Raw genomic sequence first — 25,570 nt, forward strand, 5'->3', positions numbered from 1 at the left:
AGTGGCTTGTCCTGGTACTGTGTCATTACACAGGAAACGGTGTTTCCACACCCCGAGGTTAGAACCCTGCATTTGATCTATAATTATTCAGTTTTCACTCTATGTTAGCTTCAGCAATGGGGATTTGTAGAATATGACTCTGCTTCGAGAAAGAAAAATAATAGAGGCCAGTGTTATGGTGCAGTAGGTTAAGGCGCGGCTTGCAAGGTGGGCATCTCATATCACAGCAAGCCCTGACTGTATGCTTCAGAACAAGCTTCTGGCTAGTGCACATCCGGGGAAATCATGGATGACAGCTCAAGTACTTAGGTCCTTGCCACCCACTTTGGAGATTGGGATGGAGTTCCTGGCTCCTAGTTCAGCCTGGCCCAGCCTGTCTCAGCAGATGGGAATTCTCTCTGCCTTCCTGACTATCTCTCCCTGCTTTTCAGATAATTAAACATTTCTTAAATAAAAAAAGAAATGAGCCAGAAATTGCCCTTTTCCTAAGTGATCTTATAACTGAAAAAGGGCAATAAAAAATTACTAATCTGAATAATTTACCTTAAAAGCATTTTCAGTTGACAAACTGAATTAACCTAAAGTGATCACTAAGACCTATCCCAAAAAAATCGAGAAAATTTAGCCCAAATAATTTTTTAACAAAAGATTTATTTATTTAGGAAGAGTTAGAGAGACACAGGGAGAGAAAAAGTGACAGCAATCTTCCATTTGCTGGTTCACTCCCCAGATGGCCCCAAGGACCACAGCTGAGCCAGGCTGAAGCCAGGAGCTTCTTCCAGGTCTTCCATGTGGGTGGCAGAGCCCAAGCACTTGGGCCATCCTCCAGTGTTTTCCCAGGCACATTAGCAGGGAACAGGATCAGAAGTGGAACAGCTGGGATATAAACCAGCATCCATATGGGACGCTGGTGTCACAGGTGTTGGCTTTACACCCTATGACACAATGCCAGGCCCCCAAAATAACTTAAGGCTGACAAGTAACTGCTTTCAAGTTTTTGCCTTAATAAAGTAAACAAATCAATAAGGAGATCTTCTTTTATTTTAATTTCAGAGACAAAGAAACAGAGAGCTCCCATTCACTGGTTCATTCTCCACATATCCACTATAGCTGGGGGTGAGGCAGGCAAAAGTGGGGGGCTGGAAACTCAATCTAGGTCTCCTACATGGGCAGGAATTCAATTACTATCTTCCAGCAGGAGGGGGGAGTCTCGGAGTCAGGACCCAGAGCTTTGAACTGAACCTAGGTATTCTAATGTAGGATACAGGCATGTTAACTACTACACAAAATGCCCACGTAGGAGATTTTGTATCTACACGCTTGAACATTTCATACTCCAGAAGTCTAAAGAAAATAATAACAGAAATTGGGGCAGGCCATGTGGCACAGTGGGTAAAGCCACCACCTGTGGCACTGGCATCCCAATCCAGCTCCCTGCTGGTACACCTGGGAAAGCATCAGAGGATGACTCAGGTACTTGGGCTCCTACACCTATGTGGGAGAGCTGGGGTCAGCTCCTGGCTCCTGACTTCAGACCACCACAGCTCAGGCTGTTCCAGCCACTTGGGGAGTGAACCGATGGATGCAGGCCCATTCTTTCTGTCTCTGTCTCTCCTAACTCTGACTTTCAAATAAATAAATATTTTTAAAAAGTAACAGAAATTAATGACTATTAAAAATCTACTGAAAAAGTGTTAAGTTAAATGTATTCATATTAGAATTTACTTAAACCTGGCCGGCGCCGCGGCTCAATAGGCTAATCCTCCGCCTTGCGGCGCCGGCACACCGGGTTCTAGTCCCGGTCGGGGCACCGATCCTGTCCCGGTTGCCCCTCTTCCAGGCCAGCTCTCTGCTGTGGCCAGGGAGTGCAGTGGAGGATGGCCCAAGTGCTTGGGCCCTGCACCCCATGGGAGACCAGGAGAAGCACCTGGCTCCTGCCATCGGATCAGCGCGGTGCGCTGGCCGCAGCGCGCCTACCGCGGCGGCCATTGGAGGGTGAACCAACGGCAAAAGGAAGACCTTTCTCTCTGTCTCTCTCTCTCACTGTCCACTCTGCCTGTCAAAAAAAAAAAAACAAACAAACAAACAAACAAAAAAAAACCCAGAATTTACTTAAACCTTTTCCTACCTACTTAGTAGGAAACATCCCATTTACTGAAGTACACATAGGAGTTATACAATGTCCACAGGACAGAACATAGCTAAACAATCTTCTTTAATTTACAGCCCCTAAGAGAATTTCTACCAAAGTCATTTGGTAATTTCCCTAAGTAAAAGATGACTGAGCCTCCAGTCAAAGAAAATAAACTTTTTCCTTAGAGGGATAAACTCATTCTTAAGGCTGCTAGGAATAAGCAGTATTTGAATTTCAAAAATGGCTTCTTCTATCACAGCTTTTTAACTCTAACTTCAAACAAAATGATCTGTGTCTTACCAGCAAACTCTGAGGCAGTAAAAAAAAGAGGCTAATTTGTAAAAATCTTCTAATAATCAAGAAAAGATACGAAATAAATACCAGGTAAAGCATTTAAGAAATTAAGAGCAATTAAGTCTGTATTCAACTACATTTGTTTTACTATGACATTAACAAGTTCTTACCTTGTGGTGTTCTCTTCTGAGAAAAACAGATACAATTTTGCTCCTAAAAAAATTCAAGTAGAAAAGTTGAAATGTTAGTTTCAAAACAGTTTCTTGAAAATGAAGTTACAAGATGCTAACATAGTACATTCAGAATATTATGACACTTGATATCACCAAAGCCTATGAGATAGCAAGTCTCCAATAGTAAAAGTACTTTTGAAATAAAAATGTTTATAAAATGTATTATATTATTATTTTTATATATTTATATTATATTATTATTTTTATAATTTTAAAATTATAAAAATAGCAGGGCCAGGGCTGTGGCACAGTGGGTTAAAGCCTCAGCCTGCAGCGCCAGCATCCCATATTGGTGCCGGTTCAAGTCCTGGCTGCTCCTCTTCTGACCCAGCTCTCTGCTATGGCCTGGGAAAACAGCGGAGGATGGCTTAAGTCCTTGGGCCCCTGCACCCATATGGGAGATTCAGAAGAAGCTCCTTGCTTCTGATCGGTTCAGCTCTGGCAGTTGCAGCCATTTGGGAAGTGAACCAGTGGGTGGAAGACCTCTTTCTCTGTCTCTACCTCTCTCTGTAACTCTGTCTTTCAAATAAATAAAATCTTTTTCTAAAAAATTACAAAAATATCTATTCTATTAAGTGAATATCAAGTCATTTTTGCTAGGTATATATTTGTAATGATATGTGGCACATTTTCATAATGTAAAACATTTATAGTTCAATTAGGTGTTACTCTCGCCAAGACTGGGTATTTCTGAAGGAAACTTTTTTTTTCCTAGGTACTATAAAATGTATTCCTTTAAACAGTGGTTTTTAACATTTTCACAAAGTTTTGTAACCATCACCACCATCTAATTCCAGAATATTTACATCACCTCAATAAGAAACCCCACACAGAAGGGTACAGTTTTAATTCCAAGACATCTGAAATAAATTTAATTTTTAAAGATGTGCAAGAAACATGTTTTTTCTAGCACCACAATCAAAATTAAGTTTTATAAAATATGTGAAGCAAAGGCTGCAAGGAAAAACAATTATCCAAACATTATAAGAGTAGCTATATTTGGATAGTGACATTACAATGAGTCTTTCCCATACATTTTGTTTTCTAAAGCTGTGATTCCATATTATTACCTTTATGATTTTTAAAAGGTATAGAACACACACATTGTGTAGAAAGAGAACGTGCTAAAATTTGTAATACAAAATGAAAACAAAAATTAAGGTGATAACTTTAAAGTATACACCATACTATTAAATATTTTTCAAAATAGATAAAATAACTGTAAAATTTAAAAAAAATTGTCCATACTTACTAATCTGGTTGAAAAGCCACTGCTGCATCTTACTTTGTGACAAATGGGCTGCTTCATCACTTTTGCATCTGGGTGTCTACTTCGTAGTGGTCATTTCTGAAATAAAGGTGCAGTTACTAAGAACGCCATTTTCTGAACATCCTGACAAAAATCATAAACTCTTCAAGGATAATTAAATAAATTATGGTAACCACAGTTACTTGAGCCAATTTTTATTACAAACAGTATTAACACAATTGAGAGTAAGGCAGGAGGAATAGGAAATAGGCTACTGTCTCAGAACCAGAACTCTTCGATCCTGAATGCCTCTCAGCCACTCAGGCCTTCTAATCCTTGAGTGTCTTTTATAGACTGGAAAAAGGAAGGGAAAAAAAAAAAAAAAAAAGGTGGGCCTTGATGGAGCCCAAAGACTGAATATTTTGAACATAATAAATTAACTATTTATTATATTCATTATCTACTTCCCCTCTTACACCTAGAATTTAAATACCAATGAGGATTTTTGTCAGTTTTATTGATATCTTTGAAGCAACTGAGTCCCAGCTATGCTGCTTGCAATCCAGCTCCTTATTTACACACCAGCATAAGAAGGCAGCAAAAGATGACTGAAGTACTTGGGTCCCCACCATCCATGTGGGAGACCAGGATGGAGTTCCTGGCTCCTGGCTTCGGCCTGGTCCAGTCCTAGTCATTGCGGCCATTTGGGGAGTGAATCAGTGAATACAAGATTTCTTTCTTTCTTTGTCTTTCCCTCTCTCTCTCACACTGTATGTCAGTTAAATAATAAATCTTTCAAAGTAAAACAATAAAAAAATGTCATGGTAGAGATATCTTCATTCTTTCAAGTTGGGAATATAATAGTCTTTAAAGAGGATAACATAACTACAGATGTTTAGACACAGAGATCTGAATAATAAATGAAGTGTTTGGAGATTAACATCTATAGAATTTACAACTCATTTTCCCTTGCATAGGCTATTCCAGATAAGGAAAGCCCAAGGTAGCTATGTTGGGGTTGCCCAGGGTACCAGGGCAGATCTCTTTGATGACTTGTAAAAACCAACTTCTAAAGGAAAAGGAGGAGGAATAAGCCACAAACAGTTCGGGTGATCCAAGCAGATGGAAAAACAAGTTCTGAGGCCATAAATTGAGAGTATGCTTGAGGAAAGAAAAGCGATCACTGAGTGGAAAGAGCAAAGGAAGAGACAGTGATAGGAGATCAGGTGAGAGAGAGGAGGAAGAGAGATAACAGATCAAGGCTCTTTTTGTTGCAGTTTTGGCTTTAAACTAATGAGATGAGCTCCATTGGAATTCTGATCCACAGAATGATGTGATCTGACTTTCTTTTGGAAATGGCTAATCTGACTGACTGTTGAGGTAAGCAAGAGAGAGGCTGAAAGATCAGACCAGGGGACAATTATGATAACGCAGATGTGAAGTAAGTGGGCTTGGACCATGGTGGTAAGTGGTGGAAGCGGTAATATGAGGGGCATCTTTCAAATGCTTCCTAGGTAGTGGTGAACGTTTCTGCACATGTCTACTTTCCCCATTTTTAACGACATTAAGATGAACTGCTGTGTTCTAGTTTTGCCAGCCTGATCCACCGGTTGTTTCCCTTTACCTAATTGCTTTGGAATCACTGACCGTTTTTAGATCCATTATTTCATCAAGGGCTTTAAAATGTTGATTTTTCTAATCCTGTCATTCCTTCTAGGCTTAATGTTAAGAACCCTATAAAGAAGAACTCTCACTTATTGACTGTTTGATTACTCAGGGGGTACCTTTCTTATAAAGTGGGAAATAGTATTTAGATACCATAAACTAGACTAGGAGTATACTGTGTGACTAGGTCAAAATTGCTTCAAGGCCTTTTCAGGGCACAGAATGAGGACTAGGTATTTATCACAGTAAACAGATCATGAGTCCTCACTAATATTCCAATTCACATTTCCAGTTACAGAATTGTTAATTCTGTTCTCCCAGGCACATTAGCAAGGAGCTGGATCAGAAGTGGAACAGCTAGGACTTGACCCTGCACTCTGACAGTGCAAGTGGTAGCTTAATGCATTGTGCCACAAAAACCAGCCCCTATTGTTTTGTTTTTAAATCATCTGTATCATAACTCTAAAAAGAATGGTAAAAGAAAGAGGCTCATTTAGAAGCAACAACTATAGGGCTGGTGCTGTGGTGTAGCAGGTAAAGCTGTCGCCTGCAGTGCTGGCATCCCAAATGGGTGCTGTTTGAAGTCTCGGCTGCTCCACTTTTCTTTTCTTTTCTTTTTTTTTTTTTTTTTTTTGACAGGCAGAGTGGATAGTGAGAGAGAGAGACAGAGAGAAGGGTCTTCCTTTTTGCCGTTGGTTCACCCTCCAATGGCCGCTGCGGCCGGCGGATTGCGCTGATCCGATGGCAGGAGCCAGGTGCTTCTCCTGGTCTCCCATGCAGGTGCAGGGCCCAAGGACTTGGGCCATCCTCCACTGCCTTCCCGGGCCATAGCAGAGAGCTGGTCTGGAAGAGGGGCAACCGGGATAGAATCCGGCGCCCCAACCGGGACCAGAACCCGGTGTGCCGGCACCACAAGGTGGAGGATTAGCCTGTTAAGCCACGGCGCCGGCCAAGGCTGCTCCACTTTTGATTCAGCTCCCTGCTAACAGCCTGGGAAAAACAGTGAAAGATGGTTCGAGTACTTGGGTCCCTATACCTATGTGGGATACCTGGAAGAAGCTCCTGGGTTCAGCCTGGCACAGCCCTGGCCAGTGTGGCCATCTGAGAAGTGAAGCAGTGGATGAAAGATCTGTCTCTCTCTCTCTCTCTCTCTCTCTCTGTCTCCTGCTCTCTTTCGAATAAATAAATAAATCTTGAAAACAAAAGAAACAACTAGCAAGATATGACAGTCCTTTTCTCCCATGTCCTTAGGGATTTCTGTCTGGGATTACATCATAAAGTTCCAAGTAATCACAGGGAAAGTTTACCTCCAATTTTCTGTTACCTTGAGGTATCATGGCCACCAGAAAGAATCAAAAGAATTTACTAACTCTTAACATGACTACACTAGCTAGCTATGACATGATAGGGATGTTTGAACTTAATTATTCTTTTCTTTAAATAAACAAACTCCCCCTGGGCTAAGAGGCCTACTTTGCCTTTTAAGCATCCTGTGGCTGGCAAACTTCAGAATCTTAAGAGATAGCCAGGGGACAGAGAAAACAGCAAGTATGACTCAATGATTACATTTAATAGTCCCTGAAGACCGAAACAAAGATACCAGTTCTGGCAAGAGTTCTCTAGAATTGCCCCAAAACTAATTTATCCACATAACTTTCATCTGAACAATCTTTTCACTTAGTTTAAGGTTCACAAAGCACTTGTTATGTGCCTACCAAGCCTTAGGTATAAAAATAAACCAGGAGTACAATGAAAACAATCAGCAGGAGTTCCAAGAGTTGGATGATGAAATTTAATGTTAAAAATCTGCTTTGTTTGAGAACACAGAGAACCCTTGAATATTTTTATACAGCAATGTTCCCCTGTCATCTAGAAACTATAGACTTCAGAAAGTCCAACTACATGAAATCACCTTTGTTGAGAAACGTCTATGTGCCAGATACTGACATAGCTCATTTTTTCTTCTTTTTCTCTAAATTTTATTTATTTGAGAGGTAAAGTTACAGACAAAGAGGAGGAGAGACAGAGAGAAAGGTCTTCAATCCATTGGTTCATTCCCCAAATGGCTGCAACAGCTGGAGCTGTGCCAATCCAAAGCCAGGAGCTTCTTCCAGATCTCCCAGGCAGGTGCAGGGGCCCAAGCACTTAGGCCATCTTCTATTGCTTTCCCAGACCACAGCAGAGAGCTGGATTGCAAGAGGAGCAGCTGGGACTAGAATTGGCACCCATATCAGATGCCAGTCCCACAGGCAGAGATTGACCTACTGTGCCATAGCAATGGCCCCAATTTTCTTTTAATATTTTTTTTGAAAGGCAGAGAGACAGAAAATGTGTGTATATACATACTTGTGTGTGTGAGAGAGAGCGAGTGAGAAACAGACACAAATTATCTGCTGGTTCACCCTCCAAAAGCCCTCAATAGTGAGAGAGAAAGAGAAAGGAGAAAAAGAAAGAGAGAGAGAGAGAGAGAGAGAGAGAGAGAGAGAGAGAGAGAGAGAGAGAAACAGACACAAACCATCTACTGATTTACCATCCAAAAGCCATCATTAGCCAGGTCTGTGCCAGGCTCAAGTCAGGAGCCTGAAATTCCTTCCAGGTTTCCCATGTGGGTGGTAGAAGCCTAAGTACTTAGGCCATCTTCTCCCCCTCAGTGTGTGCATTACCAAGATCAGAAATGGAGCTGAACTAGAATCCAGGGATTCTAATATGGGATGAGGATGTCCCAAGCTGAACCATGCCTGCCCAACATTAGTTCACTTAATTCTCAGAACATCTCAACGGAAAAGTATTAATAAAACATTAGTGGTTAAGTACATGGCCAAATCAGACGGCTCCAGGGTTCAAAGATCTGTTTTTTTCACTGCTACACTCTAGTAACCAGGAATAAAATTGATAGTAAAAAATTTCACATCTGCCCCACAGTGGCAATATGTAAGTCCGGGCTATGCACATAAGAAATGTGCTCAAGGGCTGGCGCCACGGCTCAATAGGCTAATCCTCCACCTGGGGCGCCGGCACACAGGGTTCTAATCCCGGTCGGGGCGCTGGATTCTATCCCGGTTGCCCCTCTTCCAGACCAGCTCTCTGCTGTGGCCATAGAGTCCAGCGGAGGATGGCCCAAGTGCTTGGGCCCTGCACCTGCATGGGAGACCAGGAGAAGCACCTGGCTCCTGCCATCGGATCAGCGCAATCCGCCGGCCGCAGCGGCCATTGGAGGGTGAACCAACGGCAAAAAGGAAGACCTTTCTCTCTGTCTCTCTCTCTCTCACTGTCCACTCTGCCTGTCAAAAAAAAAAAAAAAAAAAAGAAAAAGAAAAAAAGAAAAAAAAAAAAAGAAAAAAGAAAAAAAAGAAAAGAAATGTGCTCAAGGTAGATATTTGGCCTTGCAGTTAAGATGCCACTCTTGTGGGTGCCCACATTCCATATTGGAAGGCCTGGGTTTGAGTCCCAACTCCGCTCCTGATTCCAGCTTCGTGCTAATATGCATCCTGGAAGGCAGCTGGCAATGGCTCAAGTAGTAGATTCCCTACCACCCATGTGGGATACCCAGACTGAGTTCCCAGCTCACCTGCCTTAACCTGTCTTACTCAGCCTCAGCTGCTATGGTCCTTTGGGGAGTGAGCCAGCTGACAGGAGACTGTCTCTGTCTCTCTACCTTCCAAATAAATAAATAAATAAATAAATCTTTTAAAAAGATAACGATAGAAAGGGGACAGGTGTTTGGTACAGCCATTAATATGCCATTTTGGATGCTCACATCCCATATCAGCCAAGTACCTGGTTCTGAGGCCCCACTCTGCTCCTGATTACTGCTTTCTACTGCTATGCACCCTGGGAAGCAGCTGGTGATGGCTCAAACACTAGAGTCCCTACCATAGGGATACATACAGACAACATGGACTGAGTTCCTGGCTTCTGGCTTTGGACTGGCCTAGCTGCAGCTGTTAAGTTTCTGCCTCTCTGCCTTTCAAACACATAAACAAAAGTTAAAGAAATTTGCTCCAATCTTCTAAAGTTGTTTTACTATTTATTTACCATTAAGAAGAAATCTCTATTATTTACTATTAAGAAGAAATCTCTATTATTAAGGTATGGATCCAAAGAACATGCTGCCATTAGATCTTAGGGAATTAAGAGTAAGTTACACATAGCACAGCAGAATAATTGGTTTCCATTCATAGTGAGTGGCCTGAAACGCTTCTAAATGACTGATTGCTATTTCATACACTCAGAGAAGTCAGGGAAGAAATGCTGAGATTTAAGAGTGGGGATATAAGTGTTTACCAAAATACTTTCTGTACTTTTCTGAATACTTAAATATTTTTCTCTCTCATCTCTATATAGATATAGATGTTAAAGTATTCAAGTTTTTAAAATTTACAAAAAAATAGAGTTCTAATTCCTAATTTTTTTTCTAAAAAAGTCATGTGAAACAGCTTAACTTCAACACTATCAAGGTAGGCTTTAGTTTTTCATATACAACAGAATCTGATTTTTAAAGTGTCACTAGAAAAGTATCATCTTAATTGTTAAAATAATCATATAGATAGGATTAAGTGTTAGAGTGATCATATAGATGGGGCCAAGTGTCTGTTAATAATGATGGATAGGATTAAAGAAGACTAAATGCTCCAACACAGAAGCAATCCATACAGTAGACTCATAGAATGGCAATTACTTTAAGTAGCACTCTGACCTCAGAGGCAGCCCTAAAGGCATTCTGGTCTGGCTGAAAAGCCCACAAGAGCATTTCTGGCATGAAAACTGTCCCTTCATGGAGGACCACGGTAAGACCCCACTGGAAAGAAGTGATCATCAAAAAAGAATTGTATTTTTCTCTGAAGGGAGGAAAGAACTTCCACTTTGCTTATGCCCTGATTAAATACTGACAGAGTTCATGGACTCAAAAGGCTTTCATAGCCTAGGCAGCTCATGTCAAGAGCCTTGGGTGATCACTGACGTCATATATATGAGTGTTAATTGTTAATTTAACAACAGGAGTCATTGTGTACTAACTTCCGATGCAGGACCTCTATCCTCAAAGAGTTACAATATTAGAATTAATGGTAAAACTTGTTCCGAGATTTTCTTTGTTCTAGTGTATTAAATTCTTATGTATCATAAGTTTAGTTATGTCTACGTGTCCAATTCCATTGCTTGTATTCTTGGGTGCTCCTTTAAAGTTGATTAAGTGTCTCAAACATTGACTCTTGGATCCATGTATTTAACATAAAGTCAAATACAAAGTACAGAATGGTTAAAGGCCTCAGGGCTACTAATGAGACAGTTGTTTCAATGCATCCTATTGTGTGCTAAACCTTTGCCTGAGGGATAATTTTTTCTGCATCCCATTAAACCCAAAATCTGGGAAAGTGAGGATACAGAATTTCCCAAACAAAAGCTTTGGTTTCTAAACAAGAGGTAGATTACCTGGGATATATTCTAACCCCAGGAAAGTGTGCTCTTTCAGTCAAGAGAAAGGAAGCTATTCTATGGATAGAGGCACCACAGGCTAAAAAGCAACTAAGGACATTTCTGGAAATGGCAGAATTCTGTGGAATAGGGACTCCAGGATTTGGATTCCAAGTTTTTTTATAAAGCTTTGAAAGGCCCTGATACAGACACATTGTGCTGGACAGGGGAGCTACAAAAGTTGTTCCAAAGAATTAAGGAGCTTTTAACAGAAGCTCCAACACTGGGAATCCCTGATGGCTGGATTCTATGGAATATGGATTTCAGGATCTGGATTCCAAGCCTTTATATGAAGCTTTAGAAGGCCCTGACATGGATGCACTGTGCTGGACAAGGGAGCTACAAAAGGTGTTCCAAGGAATTAAAGAACTTTTAACAGAAGCTCCAACATTAGGAATTCCTGAGCAAGCCACTCATAGATCCTCTTCAGATCAATTACAGCTTAAATAGAAGGGATCTTACCATGTGCTACTGAGCACGACTACCGCGGTAAAATTAGGATTAAATGTCTACCTCTTAAACCTTCATAGGTGAACTCAAAAGACATGCCTGATTATTCCTGTAAGCCAATCAAACATTTAAATATCTCTTCAAAGAGCAAAGAGATAAGTAAAGCTTTTGCTTTCCTCACATCAAGACTGCTGCACCTTAAGGCAGACATGCTGTACCTGCCTCTTCTTTTGATTCTTTTTGGGAGCTATTATTGACAAGAAAACTCCTTCAGGGTTCTCCTATTATAATTCGCTATACTCAGGCTATATGGCTTTACCATATACATAAGGGTAGCTTATCATCACCCACTATCTTGGGAGTTCTTTCCATCTTAAGGGGCACACCACTTGCAATTGGTTTTGTTCCAGTTTTGCTTGTGCTAATTGACAAACTTATATGTTTCAGAACTCAACGACTTCTGAGAATACTGACCAAACAGGAGACACAGTCATTGGTGGTGACTGAAAATTCTCCAGCTCATAAAACAAATTTGTGAGATGAGATAGGCAGAGACTTCCAGACCCAGGACAGGAAGAGCCTATGCCCCTAATAAGCAGGAAGCAGCTATAGAAGATTATGATGATTCTACACCCCTCAGCATCCCTTAAGATTAAGTCTGAATCTTTGAGGGGGAAATGATATAGGCAGGCAGATAGGATCAAATTGATTAGATTTGTAAGCTGGAGACCACGCCATCATCCTGCCCCCTTTCAGGATCTCATACTCCTACTAGATCTCACCAGGATGCCCACCTGCCAATCAGAGTCCATAACCATGCCCCTTTGAGAGTAAATAATAGGCCTGGAGCAGGGTGGGCCCCCTTCCTTGTTGCTCCAAGCCTCTGGGCGGGCAGCTTTTTGGTCACTGCTCTCTGCTTTGCTGCCTGCACTATGTTACCTATGGCTGCTCCTAACTGCACTCTTGCTCCACGTGGCTCCTGACCTGCTCTCTGCCTGGAATGGAACCAACTTAGCTTCTAGACTTCTTTCTCCCCTAAATAAAGCTCTCGGTTTCCTGTATATTTCTTTCACTGAATACTAAAAACTGTAAAAATAAATAGTCATTCATCGAAAATACTGTATAGCAATATTTTCTAATTATAAACTTACTTGGTTATTAGATGTAATTACTGCCTATGACAGAGCAGAAGTAACATATTTTTTTTTAATTTTTTTAAATTTTTTTGACAGGCAGAGTGGATAGTGAGAGAGAGAGACAGAGAGAAAGGTCTTCCTTTTTGCCGTTGGTTCACCCTCCAATGGCCGCTGCGGCCGGCGCATCATGCTGATCCGAAGCCAGGAGACAGGTGCTTTTTCCTGGTCTCCCATGCGGGTGCAGGGCCCAAGCACTTGGGCCATCCTCCACTGCCTTCCTAGTGTGCCGGCGCCGCAAGGCGGAGGATTAGCCTGTTAAGCCACGGCACCGGCCCAGAAGTAACATATTTTAATTTGTATTTATTTTCATTTTATTTGAAAGAGCGAGACATACAGAGACAGCGAAAGATCCTTTATCTGCTGCTTCAGTCCAAAATGCTTGCAGCATCCAGAGCTGGGCCAGGCTGAAACCAAGAACTCCATCCAGGTCTCCCACATGGTTGGCAGGGACCCAAGTGCCTGAGCCATCACCTGCTGCCTCCAAGAGTGCACATGCACAGGAAGTTGGGCAGGAAGCAAAGTGGCCAGCACTCAACAAGGCACAAGGGATACATGAAATACAGCTGTCTCAAGCAGTAAGTGAACTACTGCACCAAACACCAGCTCCAACATAGGTTTAAAACAAAATCAAGGTGATTTCTTAACTATCAGGATGTGTTACCCAAGAAATGTGGCCTTGCTACGTTAACAATCTCAGTTATCTGAAGAAGGTCAAAATTCCTTGGAACAAATTATCACCATGAAGGAAAAAGTATGCCACTTAACATCAATATAACTTACTGATTGACACAGAGGAGAAACTTGATAGATCGATTTAAAGTTTCCCAAAGGACTAAATACATGTTAGTCTTCTAGATTTTTGAGCCTTAGGGGTTTTCAGCAAGAATTAACACTTAAGGAAAAATCTCCTTCACAATCCCAATTCACTGCAGTGAGGGGAAGGGGACAGGAGAGAGAAGACAATCTCCAGATACCAATTATAAATACAACAACCTTTATTTACTTTTTTAAAACACAATCTCCAGGACTTCAATGTTTCTTTCTCAGCAACAAAACATGGGGTAAAAATCTAAAATTAACACTACATAAAGATAATGGAGAGCTGGCATTGTGGCAAAGCAGGTTAGGCAGCTGCTTGGGATGCCATATTCTACATCAGAGTGCCTAGGACAGAGTCCCACCTGTTTCTGATCCAGCTTCCTGCTAATGCATCTGGGAAGTAGCAGGTTTTGCTCAAACACCTGTGCTCCTGTCATCCATGTGGGAGACCTGGATGGCGTTTCTGACTTCTGGCTTTGACCCGGCACAACCCTGGCTGTTGCGGACATTTGGGGAGTGAACAGTAGAAGAAAACTTTCTCTCTCTCCTTCTCTGTCACTCTTTAAAATAAATAAATAAAACAAACAAACAAAAAAGGATACTGGGATGGTCTGTATGGATTTGAAATCAATAAATGGGGGCATCACCTATGTTGTCCACTTTTTGTTTTGTATTTTTTAAGATTTTATTTATTTATTTATTTATTTATTTATTTAAGAGGTAGAGTTACAGACAGAGAGGGAGAGACAGAAAGGTCCTCCATCTGCTGGTTCACTCCCCAAACAGCCAAAGGCCCAGAGTTGGGCCCATCTGAAGCCAGGAGCCAGGAGCTGCTTCTTCTGGGTTTTCCATGTGGATGCAGGGACCGAAGGATTTGGGCCATCTTCTACTTCTTACACAGGCCGTAGCAGAGAGCTGGATGGGAAGTGGAGCAGCCAGGACTCAAACCGGTGCCCATATGGGATGCCAGCACTGCAGGCAGTGACTCCACCCACTATGCCACAGCACTGGCTCCTTCTTTAGTATTATAAGGGTATGCACTATTTCTGGAAGCTTTACCACACAATCTCCCTATAGTCAGTGTTTGTCTCATCCTTCTCTTCCCTCCTTCCTCTTGCATACATTGACACACACCACGGACAATTGTCACATTTTACAACTTTTGTTTTGTATACAGACATGCTACTCACTTCCTAGGCCATGCCATAAAATGAACTTATTAACTAATCTACAATATCACATCTTAACATCATGCTTCCATTTAAAACATCAAAAATTTTCAGAGGGGGTTTTCTTCTATGTTTAAAGTATTATGCATAAGAGATGCACACAAAACTACACATCAGGAGTCTGTGGCTTTGTTGTTTTTTATGAATTTTAATGCAATATACAAACATTCACCATGAAGAGCAACTTAGTTTTAAAGCACATTTGCACTGACAGTATTTCAAGGCATGGGGTTACTTGAAGATCAGGAGACCTCCATATTTGCCTATTTGACAGCCTCTTCAGCAACAGGGCATCTTCATCTGTGTGCCCCAGACACTGCTGCATCACTCCATTAACTGTCTCAGAAGTGGAAGCAATTTATTTGTAAAGATTTTTTTTTTTTTACTTTTTTTTTTTTTTTTTGGACAGGCAGAGTGGACAGTGAGAGAGAGAGACAGAGAGAAAGGTCTTCCTTTTGCCGTTGGTTCACCCTCCAATGGCCGCTGTGGAATTAAGGGGAGGAATTAAGAAAGAAATTTAACTTTTTGAAGTTGTGGATTATCCCCTAGAAATTAAAGGGGATTGGAGTGTTCTTTTTAAAACTGCTACTGGGGTTGTGGCACAGCAGGTTAAGCTGCCACCTATGATGCTGACATCCCATGTGGTTGATGGATTGTGTCCCAGCTGCTCCACTCCAACTCCCTGCTAATGTACCTGGGAAAGCAATGGAAGATGATCTGAGTTCTTGGGCCCCAGCTACCTATGTGGAGATCCTGATGAAGCTCCTGGCACCTGGCTTGGGCTGGTGCTAGCCTCAGCTATTGGTGGCTACTTGGGGAGTGAACCAGCAGATAGAAGATTCTCCATCTCTCTCCCTCTCCCTCTCCCCCTCTCCCTCTCTCCCTCTTTCTGTAACTCTGCCTTGCAAATTAAAAAAAAAAAAAAAAAATCTTTGGCCAGCGCCATGGTTCAATAGGCTAATCCTCCGCCTGCGGCGCCAGCACACCAGGTTCTAGTCCCGGCCGGGGCGCAGGATTCTGTCCTGGTTGCTCCTCTTCCAGGCCAGCTCTCTGCTGTGGCCCAGGAGTGCAGTGGAGGATGGCCCAAGTGCTTGGGCCCTGCACCCGAATGGGAGACCAGGAGAAGCACCTGGCTCCTGCCTTCGGATCAGCGCGGTGCGCTGGCCGCAGTGCGCCAGGCCATGGCGGCCATTGGAGGGTGAACCAACGGCAAAAGGAAGACCTTTCTGTCTCTCTCTCTCTCACTGTCCACTCTGCCTGTCAAAAAAAAAAAAAAAAAAGAAAGAAAGTCCAGCTTCAACGCTAGCTCAACCCTGGCTGCTGCAGACATGTGAGGAATGAACTAGCAGATAGGAGCTCGATGTCTCTCAAATAAATAAGTAAAAATTAAATCCATAAATAAATAAATGCCTATCAGAAAAAGGATAGTAGGAATAATGGAAAAAAACAAACCCTCAGGACTGGCCATATTAGAAACAGCAGGGGCTGGCGATGGTGCAGCAAGTAAAGCCACTGCCTGCAGTGCTGGCATCCCTATGGGGGCTGGTTCTAGTACCAACTGCTCCACTTCTGATCCAGCTCCCTGCTAGTGCGCCTGGGAAAGCAGCAGAGGACAGCCTGGGTCCTTGGGCCTCTACACCCATGTGGGAGACCCAGAGGAAGCGCCTGGCTCCTGGCTTCAGATCAGCTCAGCTCCAGCCATTGTGGCCATTTGGGGAGTGGACCAGCAGATGTAAGACCCCTCTCTCTGTGTCTTTTAAATAAATTAAATCTTAAAAAACAAAAGACAAATATTTTGGGAGTGGGGAAAAAAAAACCTGTGAAATTATTTTACAGGTGAAGAAACTAAAACAGCTTATAAGCAAGAATAGTATGGATGTTTTTCCCCCCAGAATTACCCATTTCAACAAATCTGTATAGACAGTTTAATACATACATACATAACATATATAAGTATATATATGAATCACAACACACCGTGGCACCATAGTTTAAAAAATGTAAAAGTTCTGAATACAGTGTGTAAGTTTGGGAAATTAGAAATAGCACATGTGCCCTTAAGAAATGATGGGATCTCAATAAGTAGTCTATTTCCTTCTTGCAAGCTACTTAAGACAGTCTGGGCCAGATGGATTGCTGTTCTGGCCTAGCAAGGCATCTCTTGAGGATGATTAAATTCACCATTAGTTAATGTCCCTGAAGATAAGATACCATGTATATGCCAATATCCTATTGCCAACCTGTGGCCCAAAAAAAGCACTACTGCTTATTTGAGAATTTCTAGTTTATAACAGTTTATACAAGAGGTATAAATCTCAGAATGAAGCAGTAAGCTAGAGGAACATACAACATTAATTGCATACATAAAAATCATTTTATGCAGCTTGCTCTGGACCATGAACAAGAAATTCACAAAGAAATAATAGTTCTCAAATTAAAACTTATATCCTAGGAAAGATCAGATGGAGGTAAAGACAAAAAGCAGAGTATATCTCATATTGAAAATTTTAATACTTAAAGACTACAAAAATCATTCTAATTTCATGGACATTTAACCTTGCATGGAGTATCTTATCTCCCTAACACCCAGCCCACATTTAGACAATCTACAAGTGTGTGTGTGGGTCTGTGTGGAGAGGCATTTGATCTACAAAAATTATAGGTGCCCATTTAGTCCCAAAGGCATCAAATGAATAATGTAACACTTTTTTTTCTTTTACTATTTACTTATTTATTTGAAAGACAGAGTTACAGAAAGGCAAAGGCAGAGAAAGAGAGGTCTTCCGGCCGGCGCCGCGGCTCACTAGGCTAATCCTCCGCCTTGCGGCGCCGGCACACCGGGTTCTAGTCCCGGTCGGGGCACCGATCCTGTCCCGGTTGCCCCTCTTCCAGGCCAGCTCTCTGCTGTGGCCAGGGAGTGCAGTGGAGGATGGCCCAAGTCCTTGGGCCCTGCACCCCATGGGAGACCAGGAGAAGCACCTGGCTCCTGCCATCGGATCAGCGCGGTGCGCCGGCCGCAGCGCGCCTACCGCGGCGGCCATTGGAGGGTGAACCAACGGCAAAGGAAGACCTTTCTCTCTGTCTCTCTCTCTCACTGTCCACTCTGCCTGTCAAAAAAGTAAAAAAAAAAAAAAAGAAAAGAAAGAGAGGTCTTCCATCTTCTGGTTCACTTTCCAAATGGCCACAATGCTGGAGGTGGGCCAATCCGAAGCCAGCTGCCAGGAGCTTCTTCTTGGCCTCCACACAGGTGCAGGGGCCCAAGTACTTGGGCCATCTTCTACTGCTTTCTCAGGCCATAGCAGAGAGCTGGATTGGAAGTGGAGCAGCCAGGATTCAAACTGGCGCCTGTAGGGGATGCCAGCACTGCAGGTGGAGGCTTTACCCACTACGCCACAGCGCCGACCCCTGTAAGAATGTTATGTTGCTCCACTTCCGATCCAGCTCTCTGCTATGGCCTGGGAAAGCAGTAGATGACCCAAGACCTTGGGGCCCTGCACCCGCGTGGGAGACCCAGAAGAATCTCCTAGCTCCTGGCTTCGGATTGGCTCAGCTCCGGCCGTTGCAGCCATTTGGGGAGTGAACCAGCTGATGGAAGACCTCTCTCTCTCGCTCTCTCTCTCTCTGCCTCTCCTTTGCTCTCTGTAACTGTGACTTTCAAGTAAAATAAATCTTTAAAAAAAACATTCTTACAAACTATTGCTTTGGTAACAGAAAAAAACCTGGAGGATAGACCTGTGCTAAAGCAATAGCTGACAGCTGTGGTTTATGAAGAAATACTCTAGCTTGGTTGATATGGTAGAACCTATGGAAGTTTTCTTTATGATTTTATCCCACTGAACCTCACTGGCTATTTCCCAAGTTAAATAACAGCTCCTGCTTATTACTCTTAGATATCACATATTATTATAGTTTTAAACTAGAAATACATAAGTCAATTTAAAACAAAAACTAAGAGAGGCTTAAGACTAACTATTTAAAAGAAACACTGCTTTAAACTTTACTCTTGATCTTAACCAAAAGGCCAAGAAGCAACGACTTAAACTTTAAAATGGGAGTTTACTTTTCAACCTGTCATTACAAGTAAGAAAAGATATAAAAAATGTTGTTTGTAAGATAATGCGTGGCCGGCGCCGTGGCGCAACAGGCTAATCCTCTGCCTTGCGGCGCTGGCACACCGGGTTCTAGTCCCGGTTGGGATGCCAGATTCTATCCCGGTTTCCCCTCTTCCAGGCCAGCTCTCTGCTATGGCCCAGGGAGTGCAGTGGAGGATGGCCCAAGTGCTTGGGCCCTGCACCCCATGGGAGACCAGGAGAAGCACCTGGCTCCTGGCTTCGGATCAGCAAGATTTGCTGGCCGCAGTGCGCAGGCCACAGCGGCCATTGGAGGGTGAACCAACGGCAAAAAGGAAGACCTTTCTCTCTGTCTCTCTCTCTCACTATCCACTCTGCCTGTAAAAAAAAGAAAAGATAATTCGTTTGGGGGCTGGCGCTATGGCATAGCAGGTTAATGCCCTGGCCTGAAGCACCGGTATCCCATATGGGTGCGGGTTCTAGTCCTGGCTGCTCCACTTCTGATACAGTTTTCTGCTATGGCCTGGGAAAGCAGTAGAAGATGGCCCAAGTCCTTGGGCCCCTGCACCAGCATGGGAGACCTGGAAGAAGCCCCTGGCTTCGGATCGGCACAGCTCTGGCTTTTGCGGCCAATTGAGGAGTGAACCAGTGGATGGAAGACCTCTCTCTCTGCTTCTCCTCTCTCTGTGTAACTCTGCCTTTCAAATAAATAAATAAATCTTTAAAAAAAAAAAAAGGATACGTCTGTCCCCCTTTCCTTCTTATGTGTTCGTCTCTATTCCTTCTCGAGTTGTGTGTGTGTGCAATGTGCGGGGGGCAGGGAGAGAAAGAGAGACTCCTCCCTTCCTCCTTCAGTCTGATCACTCTGTCTTTCCTCGCTTGTATCTGCCTGTCTCTTAGACTCAGTAGCTCATTTGTGTAAACATTGATGTTCAAAAAGAAATCATTTTACCAGGTTGTGGTCTAAGGCAAAACGAATTACAAAAATAGTAACATGGGGCCGATGCTGTGGTTCACTAGGTTAATCCTCCGCCTGTGGCACTGGCATCCCATATGGGCGCCGGTTCTAGTCCCGGTTGCTCCACTCCCAGTCCAGCTCTCTGCTGTGGCCTGGGAGGGCAGTGGAGGATGGCTCAAGTGCTTGGGCACCTGCACCCACATGGGAGACCGGGAGGAAGCACCTGGCTCCTGGCTTCGGATCGGCGCAGCTCCGGCCGTGGCGGCCATTTGGGGAATGAACCAACAGAAGAAAGATCTTTGTCTCTCTCTCACTGTCTATAACTCTACCTGTCAAATAAAAAAAAAAAAATAGTAACAAAATCATAAAAAGAATCAGGAATTATTCAACTATTAGTGGAAAACAGAATAAAAGTTAAAGCCCCAACTCTTTTTTTTTTTTTTTAAAGATTTATTTATTTATTTGAAAGGCAGAGTTAAAGAGAGGCAGAGGCAGAGGCCTTCCATCTGCTGGTTCATTCCCCAGATGGCTGGAGCTGCGCCAATCTGAAGCCAGGTGCTTCTTTCAGGTCTCCCATGTGGGTGCGTGGGCCTAAGGGTGCGGGGGCCATTTTCCACTGCTTTCCCAGGCCATAGCAGAGAGCTGGATGAGAAGTGGAGCATCCGGGACACGAACTGGTACCCATAAGGGATGCCAGCACTGCAGGCGGCGGCTTAACTCGCTACGCCACAGCGGTAGTCCCGCCACAACTTTTTTAACTTTCTTTAAAATGCATACACATACACATGCTAGATACAAGAGCTAAAAAAAAAAAACTTGGTGCATTCAATCTAACAGATTCATTTACAAAATGTGGGGCTAAATAGACCAGAAAAACCAGCATTCCAAGAGTCCATTTAATGTAGTGGCTGTGAGCACAGGCTTAGGAGTCAGAATGCAGAGTTTGTGTATCCCAACTCTGCTACAGCTAACTATACCGGGGCAGGTTACTTTCTCTCAGCCCATTTCTTCATCTCTAAAATGATGCCACTAAGACAGTAGGAATAACACACAAATATATGTGTCTGACATATAGTTAGGGCTCAACAGACGCTGTATCTGTAACATCAGGTGCAGTGAACGTCTAACCATTCTTTTGGTCTGCTTGAATTTCCCTCACTTGATGATTTTACGAGGCCACCCTTCCGTGTCTTAACTTTGAAAACTTCACCCATTTCATGATTTCAGCAGGTTAACCACTACCCCACATTTCCAATATACCTAGGACATGTGGCTTGCCAAACACACATGCCTAGCCCAGACTAGCAACAAGTAACTGGAGAGCAGGAGAAGCAGAAGCAGGAAGCAAAGCAAGTTGCTCTCATTCTAATGGTGGAAAAACTGCAGGAACATCAAGTCAGAGTGGCAGCATTTAGTCATCCAGAGCCAGCAGTGTCACTGGAGCAGGTCATGGCATCTGTCTGGCTCTAGGTGGTATTGGCATCTTCACAGGAATAGCTGTACAATGTGATTTTGGACACTGTTTCTACCTGCTTATTAGCCATGAATCTGATGAGTCTCTAAGATCTATTCAACATCCTTTAAAAATACATCATATGCGGCCGGTGGCGTGGCTCAATAGGCTAATCCTCCATCTGTGGCGCCGGCACACCAGGTTTTAGTCCCGGTTAGGGCGCCGGATTCTGTCCCGGTTGCCCCTCTTCCAGGCCAGCTCTCTGCTGTGGCCTGGGAGTGCAGTGGAGCATGGCCCAAGTCCTTGGGTCCTGCACCTGCATGGGAGACCAGGAGAAGCACCTGGCTCCTGGCTTCGGATCAGTGCGGTGTGCCGGCTGCAGTGGCCATTGGGGGGTAAACCAACGGTAAAGGAAGAACTTTCTGTCTCTCTCTCTCTCTGTCCACTCTGCTTGTCAAAAAAAAAAAAAAAAAATCATATGCTTGTATTGGTTTTTACTATCTTCAAGAATCCCCAATGATACATCAGGTAAGGGTAACATCCATTTTCTCCTGCCCTTTATCCAAGGAGGGTAGGGGACATAGACTATTTTCAACCTCCCTAAACACAAAATATATTGCTCACTTTTTTATGATAAAAAAAAAAAAGATTCATTTATTTGAAAGGCAGAGTTAGAGAGGGAGAGACAGAGACATAGCTCTTCCACACTCCCCAAATGACCACATCAGCCAGGGCTGGGCCAGGCTAAAACCAGGAGCCAGGAGCTTAATCTGGGTCTCCCATGTGGGTGCAGGAGCCCAGGACTTGGGACATCCTCTGTTGCTTTCCCAGGTATATTAACAGGGAGCTGGAGCCGGCGCCGCAGCTCACTAGGCTAATCCTCCACCTTGCGGCGCCGGCACACCGGGTTCTAGTCCCGGTCGGGGCACCGATCCTGTCCCGGTTGCCCCTCTTCCAGGCCAGCTCTCTGCTGTGGCCAGGGAGTGCAGTGGAGGATGGCCCAAGTCCTTGGGCCCTGCACCCCATGGGAGACCAGGAGAAGCACCTGGCTCCTGCCATCGGATCAGCGCGGTGCGCCGGCCGCAGCGCGCCTACCGCGGCGGCCATTGGAGGGTGAACCAACGGCAAAAAAGGAAGACCTTTCTCTCTCTCTCTCTCTCTCCCCCACTGTCCACTCTGCCTGTCAAAAAAATAAAAAATAAAAATTAAAAAAAACAGGGAGCTGGGTCAGAGTGGAGCAGCCAGGACTCAAACCAGCATCCCTCCAAGTAGTGGCTTAACCTCCTATGCCATAGTGTAAGCCCATATTGCTCACTTTCAACCAACAGATTCATCCTATGATGACTTTTTACCTGATGGATTACCAACTTGCTAACTTAGAAGGTGAGAAATGCATAGGCAGCTTTAGAACACTTGTGCCAAGGAGAAGTGATGACACAGGAAAATAAACATATGCAATTAGCTTTCATTAAGGTAAGAGAAAGTCATTCCAGTATGATGGCAACCAGCCTATATATTCCCAACACCTTTCTTCCCAGCAGGTGCTTTGCACGTGAGGGTCTACCCTCAAGCAGCAACCCCATCTCCCACGAGGGTCTCTTGAAAGTCAGAAATTTAAAAAATAACAAAAGGCCCTAAATATTCCTTTTTCTTCAACCAATAACTCAGTAAAGCCTCAAAATAGCAAACTATTCAATCCTCTGTCAAAGCAATGCAAACAAGTCAGTGCCTGATCGTCATAGGTCGGGACACACTCCTCTTCCTCTGCCAGATTTCACTACAGGTCTGTTTCTACAGTTCAGTAATGCTTTTTCCAACGTCTGGAATGCTGAAGCTCAGATCTCTTTACTGCTTGCCAGTAAAATGCGTTACAAGGCTTGTGGGAAGAGGGACACTGGAGAACTAAACTCTTTTTTGAAAGTCTCAGGAGCCAGTTACCACACAAAGGTGAAACTATGGTAGGTCAACTTTGATATCTATGGATTTTACTGGAAAATTCATAAAATAAACAAAAGTTCAAAATTGCATGTCATTCTGAGTAGTGTATTGAAATCCTGTATTATCAGGCAAAATTATCGCTCTGTCCAGTACATCCACACTGCAAACACCATCCATCTGCTACTTGATAGCCATCTCGGTTTTCAGATCAACTGTGGCTCTGTCACATTGCTTTGGTTTCAAGTAACACTTCTTTCACTTAAGAAGGGCTCTGTAGTGCAAGAGTAGTAACAATGGCAATTTTATTACAGTATATGGTTATAATTATTTCATTTCATTACTAGTTAGTTGTTAAGCTCTTATTACTGTGCCTAGTTTATAAATTAAACTTTATCTCAGGTATGTATGCCCAAGAAGAAACCTAGCATACTTAGGGTTTGGTACTATCCACAGCTTCAGACATGCACTGAGGATCTTGGAACATGTCCTCCACAGATAATGGGAACTACTGTATGTTTTAATAAACAGAAGAACAGACCGGCGCCGCGGCTCAATAAGATAATCCTCTACCTGTGGCGCCGGCACATTGGGTTCTAGTCCCGGTTGGGGCGCCGGATTCTGTCCCAGTTGCTCCTCTTCCAGTCCAGCTCTCTGCTGTGGCCCAGGAGGGCAGTGGAGGATGGCCCAAGTGCTTGGGCCCTGCACCCCATGGGAGACCAGGAGAAGCACCTGGCTCCTGGCTTCAGATCAGAGCAGTGCGCCAGCCACAGCGGCCATTGAGGGGTGAACCAATGGAAAAAAGGAAGACCTTTCTCTCTGTCTCTCTCTCTCACTATCCACTCTGCCTGTCAAAATAAATAAATAAAAGAACAAGTAGAACAAAATCAAATACAGCTTTAAAAGAAAGTGATGCTTTTTCAGATTAAATTAAAAAACAAAAAAACAAACCAAGTCTTTGGAAATGTATATTGATGTCTAATGTGTATCTAGTGTACTAAAATGTCATAGAGGAAAAACCTACATTTGAAAGAGTTTTGGGGGGCTAAATCATAGAATTTAGGTTTCATGATGATCATGCACTACAGTTATGTTACTGAACAGCAGTAGTTGAGATTTTACGAGCTAATCAACTTACCTAAGGAACCTACTGTCTGATTCTCAACTGAATGATAGCACTAAAACTTCTTCATCTTGCCTTTCAAATAAGTCAATATTAAGTTAATACCACATGGAATTATTCCTGGATTTGTATAAAAATATGCATATGAAATTCAAGTTTAAAACCCAACTCTTGGGGTAGGTGCTGTGGCGTAGTAGGTTAAGCCTCTTCCTGCAAAACTGGCATCCCATATGGGTGCCAGGTTCATGTCCTGGCTGCTCCACTTCCAATCCTGCTGATGGCCTGGGAAAGCAGCAGAAGATGGTCCAAGTGCTTGGGCCCCTGCATCCACATGGGAGACCCAGGAGAAGCTCCTAGCTCTTGACCTCCGATCAGCCCAGCTCCAGCTGTGGCAGCCATTTGGGGATTGAACAAGCAAATGGAAGATCTCTCTCTCTCTCCCCCTCTTTCTGTCTGCAACTCTGCCTCTCAGATAAATATTTATTAGAGGGGAAGAAACAGAGAGAGAGAGGTCTTCCATACGTTGGTTCATTCCGCAAATGGCTGCCACAGCTGGAGCTGGGCTGATCGGAAGCCAGGAGCCAGGAGCTTCTTCTGACAGTTTTGGGATGTCGGTGCCTCAGGCAGAGGCTTACCCTACTACGCCACAGTGCCAGCCCCAAAAGCCAACTGTTTATATACTTTGTAGTAAAGAGTTTTTGTTATTATATGATTTCTGATCATTATAATTACTGCCTTTGGCACCTGACTCTAGCTTCCTGCTAATGTAAACCCTTGGAGGCAGTAGTGATGGCTAACATAATTGAAGTCCTGGATTCCTGGTTCCCAGCTCCAACCTCAGCTAAGGTCCCAGACATTGCAGGAACTGAGGAATGAACCACAGAGGGGAGCCTTGTCTGTCTGTCTGTCTCTCACTCGCTGCTTCTCAAAAATGTTTTAAAATTTAAAAAAAAATTTGGTCATAACTCACCCACCATAAGGACACAATAATACCTTATGAAAAAGTTCATTTACATTTGAAAATCTTATGTTAAACATGGCAGGGAGTTTTCTATTTAGGGGAATAAGAGGAAAAAGTTCAAACAAAATCTAACTCTCTAAATAACACATGTCTGTGTCAGCCTTAGGAACTAACAGTATTTGCATTTTACGAGTGTCCTAGAAGAAACAGTGCTAAAAAGGACCTAAAGCTAGTTCTGAATTACAACCTTCTTATGAGGAGTAATTTATATTATGAGACAACAGTAACAGCCAAAGCATTAAAAACAAAACAAAAAAGGACCCCTGTCA

At 43.3% G+C, this 25,570-nt stretch overlaps 1 protein-coding gene across 3 annotated transcripts in view; it reads right to left on the bottom strand.

The window, feature by feature from the left end:
* Window positions 1-25,570, bottom strand: part of FRS2 (fibroblast growth factor receptor substrate 2) — a 125,646-nt gene that overhangs the window by 52,885 nt on the left and 47,191 nt on the right. For all 3 annotated transcript variants that reach the window (XM_062203245.1, XM_062203246.1, XM_062203247.1), the window contains exons 2-3: window positions 3,914-4,009; window positions 2,599-2,641 (exon numbers count right to left, since the gene is read on the bottom strand). The gene's annotated coding sequence lies outside the window, so the exon portion shown is untranslated. The remainder of the gene's footprint in view (window positions 1-2,598; window positions 2,642-3,913; window positions 4,010-25,570) is intronic.

This window comes from Lepus europaeus, chromosome 10 (assembly GCF_033115175.1).
Source record: "Lepus europaeus isolate LE1 chromosome 10, mLepTim1.pri, whole genome shotgun sequence".
Classification (NCBI taxonomy): domain Eukaryota; kingdom Metazoa; phylum Chordata; class Mammalia; order Lagomorpha; family Leporidae; genus Lepus; species Lepus europaeus.